Source organism: Epinephelus lanceolatus, chromosome 13 (assembly GCF_041903045.1).
Source record: "Epinephelus lanceolatus isolate andai-2023 chromosome 13, ASM4190304v1, whole genome shotgun sequence".
Classification (NCBI taxonomy): Eukaryota; Metazoa; Chordata; class Actinopteri; order Perciformes; family Serranidae; genus Epinephelus; species Epinephelus lanceolatus.
In genome coordinates this window covers 25,416,714-25,426,818 of record NC_135746.1, presented here as the reverse complement: position 1 = coordinate 25,426,818, position 10,105 = coordinate 25,416,714, and positions in this window count along the sequence as shown.

Below are 10,105 nucleotides of genomic sequence, written 5' to 3'. Positions count from 1 at the left end.
TCAGACCCCAGGTTTCCACTTGGGTTGCAAAAGTGCCACCCGTGGGCCAGTGCCAGGCTGTGCGACAGTTGGAAGTGGGGAAAGTCGATGAGGAAAAAACTTTAAATGAGGCCGACTGACAAGCGGATGCCAATCTGGTGGTGGGCATGACTGAGGGAAAAAACACTGACCTGAGACATGCTTCTATGGAGCCATAGAGTCAAGACTATCTGTGCACTATTCATACAGGTCCATGACTGAAATGAAAGAATTGTAACTGTTTTAGTTTTGACTGGACTTATGTGTCTTTTTCCCATTGACATCAGCTGCCCAGAACAACCACAGTCTTCACTTGTTCACTAAAGGTACACCTATTGGCAGTTGCTAAAGGAGAAGAAAGCAGTCTGTGCTTTCACACAACAGCTCTGTTGCTTCACAGAAAAACAAGTTTGTGGGTTGGAATGTGATCCTCTCTGTGTAGATCCTGCATTTTAGACCTTCACTGGAAGTAATGTAGGGTTAGGTGTGTTTGAAGCAACATGGCATGTAATGACTGACTGTATGTAAGGTAGGAAGGTAAGTATAGTGTTTTGAGTTACTCCTGAAAAGTAGGTTTGGTAAATAAACTTTCTCAGACATGTCTAGGATGAATGTGTATCTTGAAGTAATAAACAAATACTGCAAAAATGACCATTTGTGAATGGAGAAATGCGAAAATGTTACAATATGAAAACAATATGAAACACTTCTGTGCCTGAACACATGTGCATATAAGCTCCACTAGAGCAGATTTCAAATGCACGCACTGGCCCAGGCATGCTGCTCAGCTGTACATGAGACTGCGCTGATGTGTTTTAAAAGTACCAAACCAAACCAAAAGTAACCCTTCAGACATGGTACCTAGACCCTAGTGTTTCCACTGCAAACAGTACTTTTAAATGTGGGCGGGGTTGTTGTCACTCAACAGGAGTGTCACAGGAACGACGCACCACAACGCTTTATTTTCTAGTGAGGATTAGAATATATGCAGTTCACATAACCCCCATCGAAATTAATATATAAACGCTTGAAGATCCATTCATTACTGAAAACTAAAGTGATGGTCAAAGCTGTCACAGTGAAATTTAAGGTGTGCTGATGATTCATGTCATCAACTCATGATTTGGGCATTACAAGTTAGCATTCCACCTTAAAAGTTGCCGGCAGTCGACCCAGTGAATTAAGTTATGTTTTCTCTGACTCCAGCTGCTGCGAGAGGCAGCAAAACATCCTTTCATTTTATAGTTACAGTTTACTAATAAAACTCTCCACAGTATGAACAGTGGTTACATGAGCCTCAAAACCAGCCACAGCTCAGCCCTGAGCAGAGTGACCGTCCGCTATTGACCAATCAATGGGCTGCAGTGTTCACAGCTCCACCTTTTAGTACCAGATCTGTGTGCTAGGTACCCCAACAGAGGGGGGACCAAAAATGGGGACGATATGGAACGGTTCTATTGGTACCATCTACAACTTTTCACAGTGGAAACAGAAAAAAGCGTACTGAACTGAACTGAGCTGAACCGTACTGCTCAGTGGAAACCAGGCTTAAACGCATGCAGTCAAACTACTAGCATGTGATCTCGCACAGGTACTATATTCTTACTTTGACAGTAAGGGTCAGATTTGGTACCACACATATCTAATGGCAAATCTGTATACCGGCAACATTCCTTCACCAAAAAGCTCCACTTACGAGTCTCCACTCCGACTGGCCTCTGTAGTATTCAGGGCCAATACTTCCAGTGTGGAGCCACTCAGAGGAAGGCATTTTGCTCACATTACTGGGTCAGTGGCATTGCTTTCCTGGGCAGCCCACCTGGGACGGTTTCAAGTGTGAGCGGGAAATACCTATCTAAAGGTTACAGTTAGATGGTAGTGCTGTAGTGCTGACGGTGATGGATATAGAAGTTAAATATATGTGATTGGTCAGTTTGCTTTATGTAAAAGATACTGATAGAACAGCAAATGTTTGAATGTTCACGAGGCCAGCTTCCTTTTTTCTTCATTCCTGTGACTGTAGCTTCCACGGGGCGATGAGAAACGTGAGGGCGCGGTGTTGGGTTCCCTCCAGACCCATTTTGTGTCCTCAATCGGTGGCGCGAGACAAAAGGACCACAGAAACCAGAGCTGGAGGTAGTGCTGCACTTTTGCCGTGAGTCAGGAGGGGGAGAAGAATGGAGTCCTTTCTCTGTCCGGCCCGTCTGGCTGAACTGTACACCTTGGAGAAGCACTCAGCACAGAGAGGAGATGGACTGCCTTGATAATGGACACACACACACACACACACACACACACACACACACATACACACAAGCCCCCTCCGCTTGCCAGAGCCTGAGAGAGAGAGAGAGGCAAGGGAGAGTTTGAGGCATTTTGTGTTGGTGTGAATTCACCTGCTCGCTGAGTCACGACAGTCACATTTGTGTGGTGGAATCACAAAGTATGAGAGTGAGAAAAGCACCGTCCTCGTCTCACTTGACACGGAAGCCTTTTGTGAGAAAAAAAAACAGACTGTTCATCGCTGATTTTTGTCAGTTTTCTAGTGTGAGTGGGAGTCCTGACACAAATACAGCTCTCTCTTCTATCCTGTCTTTTCACCGAACACAAATACGGTGAAAGTGCCGAGATGCTTTGAGAGAAAAACTGGCACACGCATTGTGCTCAAAACCCAAGAAGACAGTTCTGCAGAACATCGTGATGCTCCCATGAGGACTGGGCGCTCTAAACAATGGCCCTCGCTTCAAAGGAGCTTGTACTACAAATCAGTCAAAACAAAAATGAGAAATTGCATCGCGAGTGCTGAGCCAGGTGGGTGGAAGCCAAGTTCTCAGTCAAAAGGAAAAACAGAAAATCCCCTCGAGGAATATGGTCTATTATACAATGACTCAGGTCTGCAGACACCCAGAGAGGGTTGATAGACATCTCTCAGTGCTCTGTCTATCAAGGCCACTGTTAAACTTAACATTTCTATCAAAAACACCTGCGCACATTCCTGTTTCTGTCTACCGTCACATAAAAGACATGGAGGTTGTAATATTGCCTGTATCAGGAGATCCATATGTGAGGTGGACTGCTTACATAATTAGGAATGTGAGGAATGTTCAAATATCAAGCTCGATTTATGTCTACCTGTTGAAAGAGGACAAAAATAAAGAACAATGGAGTTCTTATCTCATCATCTGCACTTCTGTTTTTTTCTTCTTGTTTTGTATCACTTGCTCTGGCTGAACACTTTGTAAAGTTTGTTTTTGTCACTTACGTTTTGAAATTAATTTCCTTAAAACAATTTTCATCATTAATTAATCTTCCTTTAAAATAAATTAATCAAGCAAAGAAGTTAGAATTAGCTGATTCTTGCTTGTCCAGTGTGAGGATTTCCTGCTTTTCTGTTTTTTAAATCACTGTAAATTACATATCTTATATTAGGTTTTTTGTTGGTTGGAAAAAGCAAGCAATTTAAAGATGTCGCCATGAGCCAAGGGAAAAAGTGATGGGCACGTTTCACTATATTCTGACTGTAATGACTAAATAATTTGGGCTGAAACTAACAATTACTTTATTTAAAGATAAATCTGTTTGTTCATCAAATTTAAAAAAAACTATGAGGGCACTCGGAGAGCGCAGACTTCGCCACAGCCAATGGTCCAGTCTTCTATGCAAATCTGCAAGCAAACCACTGCACGTGTCTGGATATGTTTCCATAACGTTTACAAAAATGTCAAAATATGTTTGCACCTAACTAAAGCCTCAGCATCTCAGCTTTGCATTTATTATGTAGTTTTAAATTTTGGTCAATAACATTGTTTGTTCTTGAGATGCATAAAGTCAGAACATTTTGTCAACGTCTCAAGTATAATTAGCTGCATGATATGTGTGTATTTATGTTTCCAGAGCTACACCTTACTTTGAAATCATTACAATTGTGGTGGTGTAACCATTGTACCTGTGTGTCCATGAAACCGTCTTCCATAACTACTACTTTTGGGATGAAGTTTCAGTAACTACATATGTAGGCTCCCCCAGAGGGTTAGTGGTGCTCGTAAATGTGGATTGTGATATGGAGTCATTGTATTTCTATAATTGGCCGTTATCTACTGAATTTAAAAATGTATGACATTTATTCTGTTACTATTCAGTGATTAAGGATCCGATATCATTGATGCAAATTGAAAACACTGATCCATATCGTCATATTGAGGATACGCTTTAATTTGAAAAGCTGGTGTCGCTGTCAAACAGCGGAAAAAGTCAGTGAGGATTACATTATTTACTCTGGAATAAATCAGCAGTTTGGAAACATTTTGGATTTCTGAGAAAAAAGGGGTCAACAGACAGAGGTCATGGTGAATGTAAACAATGTAGTTATAAGATGAAACAGGACATATCTGCCATCTGGCACTTACTTCTCACTATAGCAACATTAGCTGCTCTGTTTCAACTGTGTTTGGCTGAAAACACGTGCATGCAGACTGAAATTTAACCGTGCTGTTCCGTACAGCAACGGTGAGTATGAAAAATAATAACGTTACTTATAATTTGCTTAGCTATGAAATAAAGGAAAGCCTGCTAGCTGCTAGGCTAATGTATGCTATGTAAACATGCTTAAGCTAATAATGTGTCATACACAATACAATCTTATTAATCCATGTATCATCTGATATCGATCACAGGCCCTTGAATTGCATCAAATTGATATTGTATCATGGCAGACTTTGTAATATCTGCAAATATCGTATTATCGATAATATCATATCGTGATGAAACCAGTGATTTACACCCCTAGTGTCCACCCTATGGTTTGAATCTGCTCCAAAATTTAGTGTGTTCCTCCTTGGCCCATGTCACACCCTTCCAGCAAGTTCCATAACAGTTTCAGTAGAGTTTCTACAATCCTGCTAACAAACAGACACACAAACGAAACAAATCAAAAACATAAAACTTTCTTGGCGGAGGTAAAAACTAAACATAACTGAGAACTGCTATTCACAATTTATTATTTCCTGTGCTGACATATTTATATACTTTGTTTTTTGTGACCATCTGTTCAAAACCAAAGATATTTGTTGACTATCATTTAAGACCAAGAACATTGGCAAATCATTATATTTTTGTCATTTTGTCTTAAGCAATTAATCAATTGTCAAAGTTGTTGCTGATTAATTTTCTGTTGATCAGCTAATTGCTTATTCAAATATTCATTTCAGCTCTTTAAATGATTAATCATAAATATTATCAACACAGTTGCAGCCCTACATTATCTTTCTCTTTATGATAAAAGTTATTAGAGTTGACATTTATTTTTTAGCTTATTTCTATGTATATCAGTCAGCAATAAACATTGGTAACATGACGTCGTCTCTACACTGATGAAACCAAGATCAGTTCCCTTAAAATTACAGCCACAGCACAGTGTTTATGATGTGAAAAGCTGGATATGGATATCATCTGAGCTGAGTCAGTCGGAACAATGTTAGAAGAGTGATGTTTTATTTGTTTCAACTCATGATGAAAGCCAGTTAAGTTTCCTATTTTGTCTCACACACAGTGTTTCATTTATATTACACTGTAGATAATAGCATCTGCTAAATCCCTCAAACTGTCACAGATCCAGGCTAAGTCAATTGACTGTAACATATAAACTTTGGGTTTCCATTTTAAATACACGAAAAATATGAGCCTTTTGTTTCAGCTTTAATCAGAGGAAACCCAGATTAAACTGAAAAACTCTAATCTAATTGTTTATGCAGGCTTTAAGCTAATAAGAAATGGGACATTTAAAAGGGGTGTGTAGTCTTAATATCCACTTTATGATCTGTTCACCACAATCTTTAATTCAGAAACGCCTCTCAGACTGGACCATCCTCTTCCAGCACTACATAATGTAACCTGTTGATATGTCGCTAGCTTCAATGTCACAATAAAACCAGCCTTTCAGAGAGCCATAGTAATTTAGACAGAAGACTTTCACACAGCGATAAAGTCTGTTTTCCTGCAGATTTCCTAAAGCTTATGATTACTGAGCTAATTACCAACATTCCTCCGAGAACTTACAGGCTACTGCTCAGAACGTGGCAGCTTATGAGAACAGTGGACTCCTTATACAGTAGCGCAGCCAGACATATGCACACAGACAATATGCTAGTCTGTCTTATGAGACGTCCCTTAATGAACTATGTATGGTTTATAAAAGAAAATATGTAACAGACAGAAACTCATTTCAGGGGTATTGAAAGCAATATAAAGCAACGTAATGCAAGATTAAAGTAAAAATCCACCTGTCCTAACTTAAATTAGCATGAGGGTGCATAAGGAAGTCATCCTTCCCCTGAGGTCTTTGTCATCTTTGTGCTACCGGTTTTCTCCTGGTTAGAGATGTACAGATAAATGGACACTGAAAAACCAACATTAGACTCCACGACATGGCTACATCAATACACAGAAACATATAGCTATGGTATGCTCAAGTGGCAACCTCCAGGGGTGGGAAAAAATTTGAAACATCATAGTATCGTGATATTTTTGTGTGGCAATATCGTATTGTCACACAGTGCCAAGTATCGATTATATAATCATAAATATTACAAATACAAATCAGCTTTTGGTACTCTACTAGAATAACATGATTGTTTCTTTTTCAGTCCACCACATACATGTCGCTGCTGCATAAAAAAAAAGTGAGATGAACAGACTGAAAACGTAATCTTGTTAGATAAAACAAAAGTCGACAAAGTTTTCCTTTGGGCACAATTTACAGTTGAAAAAACGTATTAAATCTCAATATATTTTGTCGCTATACTCAGTATAACGCAACATATTTAAAATCACAATAATATTGTATCGTGACTTTAGTATCATGATATTATCATATCGTGGAACTTCTGGTGATTCCCAACCATAAACCTCCAGAGCTGAAAAATGAAGTCAACATAGAAGTGAGAAAAACTGCAGTTCCTCGAATGGCCACTTGAGGCTGGCTCTGACAAGCATTTAAATCTTGATTTACCCCCATGTTAAAATGTCCAACTTGGGTTAGCTAATGAGAGCCAAGAGGACACTGTTTAAAACATATGTTTTCAGTCAATGCCACTAAAACAACGTGACAATTAGCCACTTTTTAAGCGCGCTGGTTGCAGTAACGTTAGCCATAATAGCGAGAGAAAAAGACTACTTATTTACAGTTTTTAGGTGATTTTCCATGCTCAGTGTAGACTTGTGATATCTCAACTTGTTGGGGGTCATCTTTATAAGTTTTCAAACTGCAAGATGCTAATACCTAATAATGAATGTTGATGTATCATGAATTATGTCTCATCACACACGCTCACAGGAATTTTTATCTCTTGAAACATCTCAGATCTGTACTGAGATTGGTATAATAGCTTTTAGTTTTTAAGCACCAAATAAATGGAACAAGTAACAATAGGTATTTTAATTAGACAGGTATATGTCACTAGATCATTCCAAGTGTATGCTAGATGATATAGTTGTTTAACAGTGTTCCTGCTTTGGGTATTTGACAGACATGATTTTTTCTTTTTTCATTCTCTACATTTTAGAGTTTCTATTGTTGCTGTTGTTAGTATGTATCCAACATTTACGGCAAACTTTATTCTTGTTATTTAATTTTTTGTCTTTATACTGTTTTTTATTGCTGTTTATAATTCTTGATCGACATTGTTGCTAGTTATTTGATTTTATGGACTTTTCATTATTTAAATGTGATTGCTATTATTTATTTGTGTCTTTCTAGCCCACTGCATGTGAACTCAAGGCCTTGCTGTAAAAAACCTTAATGCTCAGTCAATTTTCCTTGATAAACAATGGTTTGATGATTACTATTTCCGAATTCATGGGCTATTTGGAATTTTCGAGGTAATGCCATAGAAAAATGAAGCAGTCAAATACTGATTTGGATGTTGATTACTATGGCAACAATTGAAGCTTTAAAGCATTCACATCGAGCCCTACAGTTCATTTACATAATATTATATGATTTCTAGGTAAGTCTATTCAAAATGTTCAATATTGCCTCTACAGACTTGAGACGTGAGGTTAAGCAGTGCGACTTTAAAAGTATATAATATGATCCTGATGCTGGTGAAATAGTTTTAACCTCACTGATCACAGCCATTACTTTAGGAAAATAAAGACAATTTGAAGGGACACGCTACTCTATAATTATTATTCATAGCAGTATAAACCATCAAACCAAACTCTGATTTGTGTCACCAATAAGATAGCACTTCTTCCGTTGGAAGTATATTGCTCTTGATAGGATGTCTAACCAATAACATCCAAGACGAATTGCTCCCAAAACTACACAGAAGCGTCACTGTGGCCAATAAACTTGCGGGCTTTTTGTCCTGCAGTTGACTTCAACCAACACAATTTCCTGGATAAAAATATAACATTGATGACTATGCAAAATGTAACCATTCAGCTAAGGGGCTGGGGAATATAAATGATTATGACAGAAATATGCAACCACTGTAAAAACATTACCCAACAGTCTCCATTAAATATGAATATAGGACCATTAGATCTTCCATTTGTGAGGCTTTTGCAGTTTAGGTTATGTGATCCCAGTCTGTGGTAAAAAACCTTTGTAATAATTTAATATTAAACAATTCAAAACACTGGCTGCTTCTCACTCACAGGAGACAGACATTGTGACCTAATTCTCTCGCTGGGTTGGTAGGCTCTGCAAATGACAGGGTAACATCAGTACGAACCTAAGATGGGTTGTAATGGTACAATCCTGACCAGGCGTCTTTCATCTACTGTACACTTTGGTGTTTGTATCATCAAACAGCTTAGCAGTAGGAAAAAAAATCTGACCTTCAGTTTGAAGAGCCACTAAACTGTTTCAGCTGTCATCTGCTGGAGTGGGACTGCCCTCATAATTACTGAGTCTGTGACCACATGGCGGAGACCAGGTAAGTCCGGTGGGGTGTGAAGAGTTTGGTCTGAATGCTGAAGAAGAGTGGTGATATTTGGTGAGAATGCTGCTGCCAGATGTCCAAAACAGTAAATTTAAAAGGTAAATTAATGAACAAACATTTTGCAATTGCAGATCACATTTACTTAAATAACACGCATACACATTTGTGATATAAAACACTGACGTCATTAATCTTAATCCAATGAAACTCTGCCCAAGTTTGATCAGGAGGACTTTCTTTATGTTTCATTCGTTCATAATTCTCTCTCTCCCATCTCTATCTCACTCCTCCTGCTTCTTCCAATTAGCTGATTTAAGGCGTTCACTCTTCCAGTTTAACCAATCAAATTTTACCAAAACCTCTAGCTAATCATGTTGCTGCTGTCAAACTTTATATCTGTTCTCCTCTCTACTGCTGTCAGCTGCCAATCTAGGCAGGGTCATCACGCCCCTCTCCACCCCATCCACCTCCAGTTATCCTATCAGTCAAAAGTATGAAGCCAAGACTTCATAGGCGGGTTCCCTTTCTACCACGGCTTCACCAGCCCCCTTCAAATATGTTGCCCTTTTTACAAAGAGACTGCACTGTTGGACCACCAAGAAGTCCCTTCTTTATGCCGCCTTTGTATTTTTACACAGAACCAAGCAGCAGCAGCCTCATACCACTCCTGTGTGTGATATCAGACAGCCTGCCAGTATTGCAGAAGCAAAGAGGCTAATGGGTATTATGATTAACACAGCGTCAGCCTCTAGTGTGGCATATGACATACGCTACGGCAGAGCTTTAGAAACGACAACGGCATTAAGATAGCAATAACAATCATTCATCAACCCTGTTACATAGCAGCTTATTTTGTATATGTACATGTATATCCCAATTTGTGAACATTTTCGGCAGCTGATCTTTGAGTTAGCTGCTGACTGCTATCGGCTACTTTTTAAATATCCCGCAGTGGGTCGTGCCCCATCCTGCCGGCTGTCCTGTTTATACAGACGTCATTTCTGTGCTGTTACTACCTCCAATGCCAGAAGGCGAGACAACTCGGTCACCCCATTACATGATTTTACCTTTTATACAGAACAGGGAGACAGCAATGTGACATTTCTACCTTGGACAGGCAGTGTAACAGGGTCTTATGACAC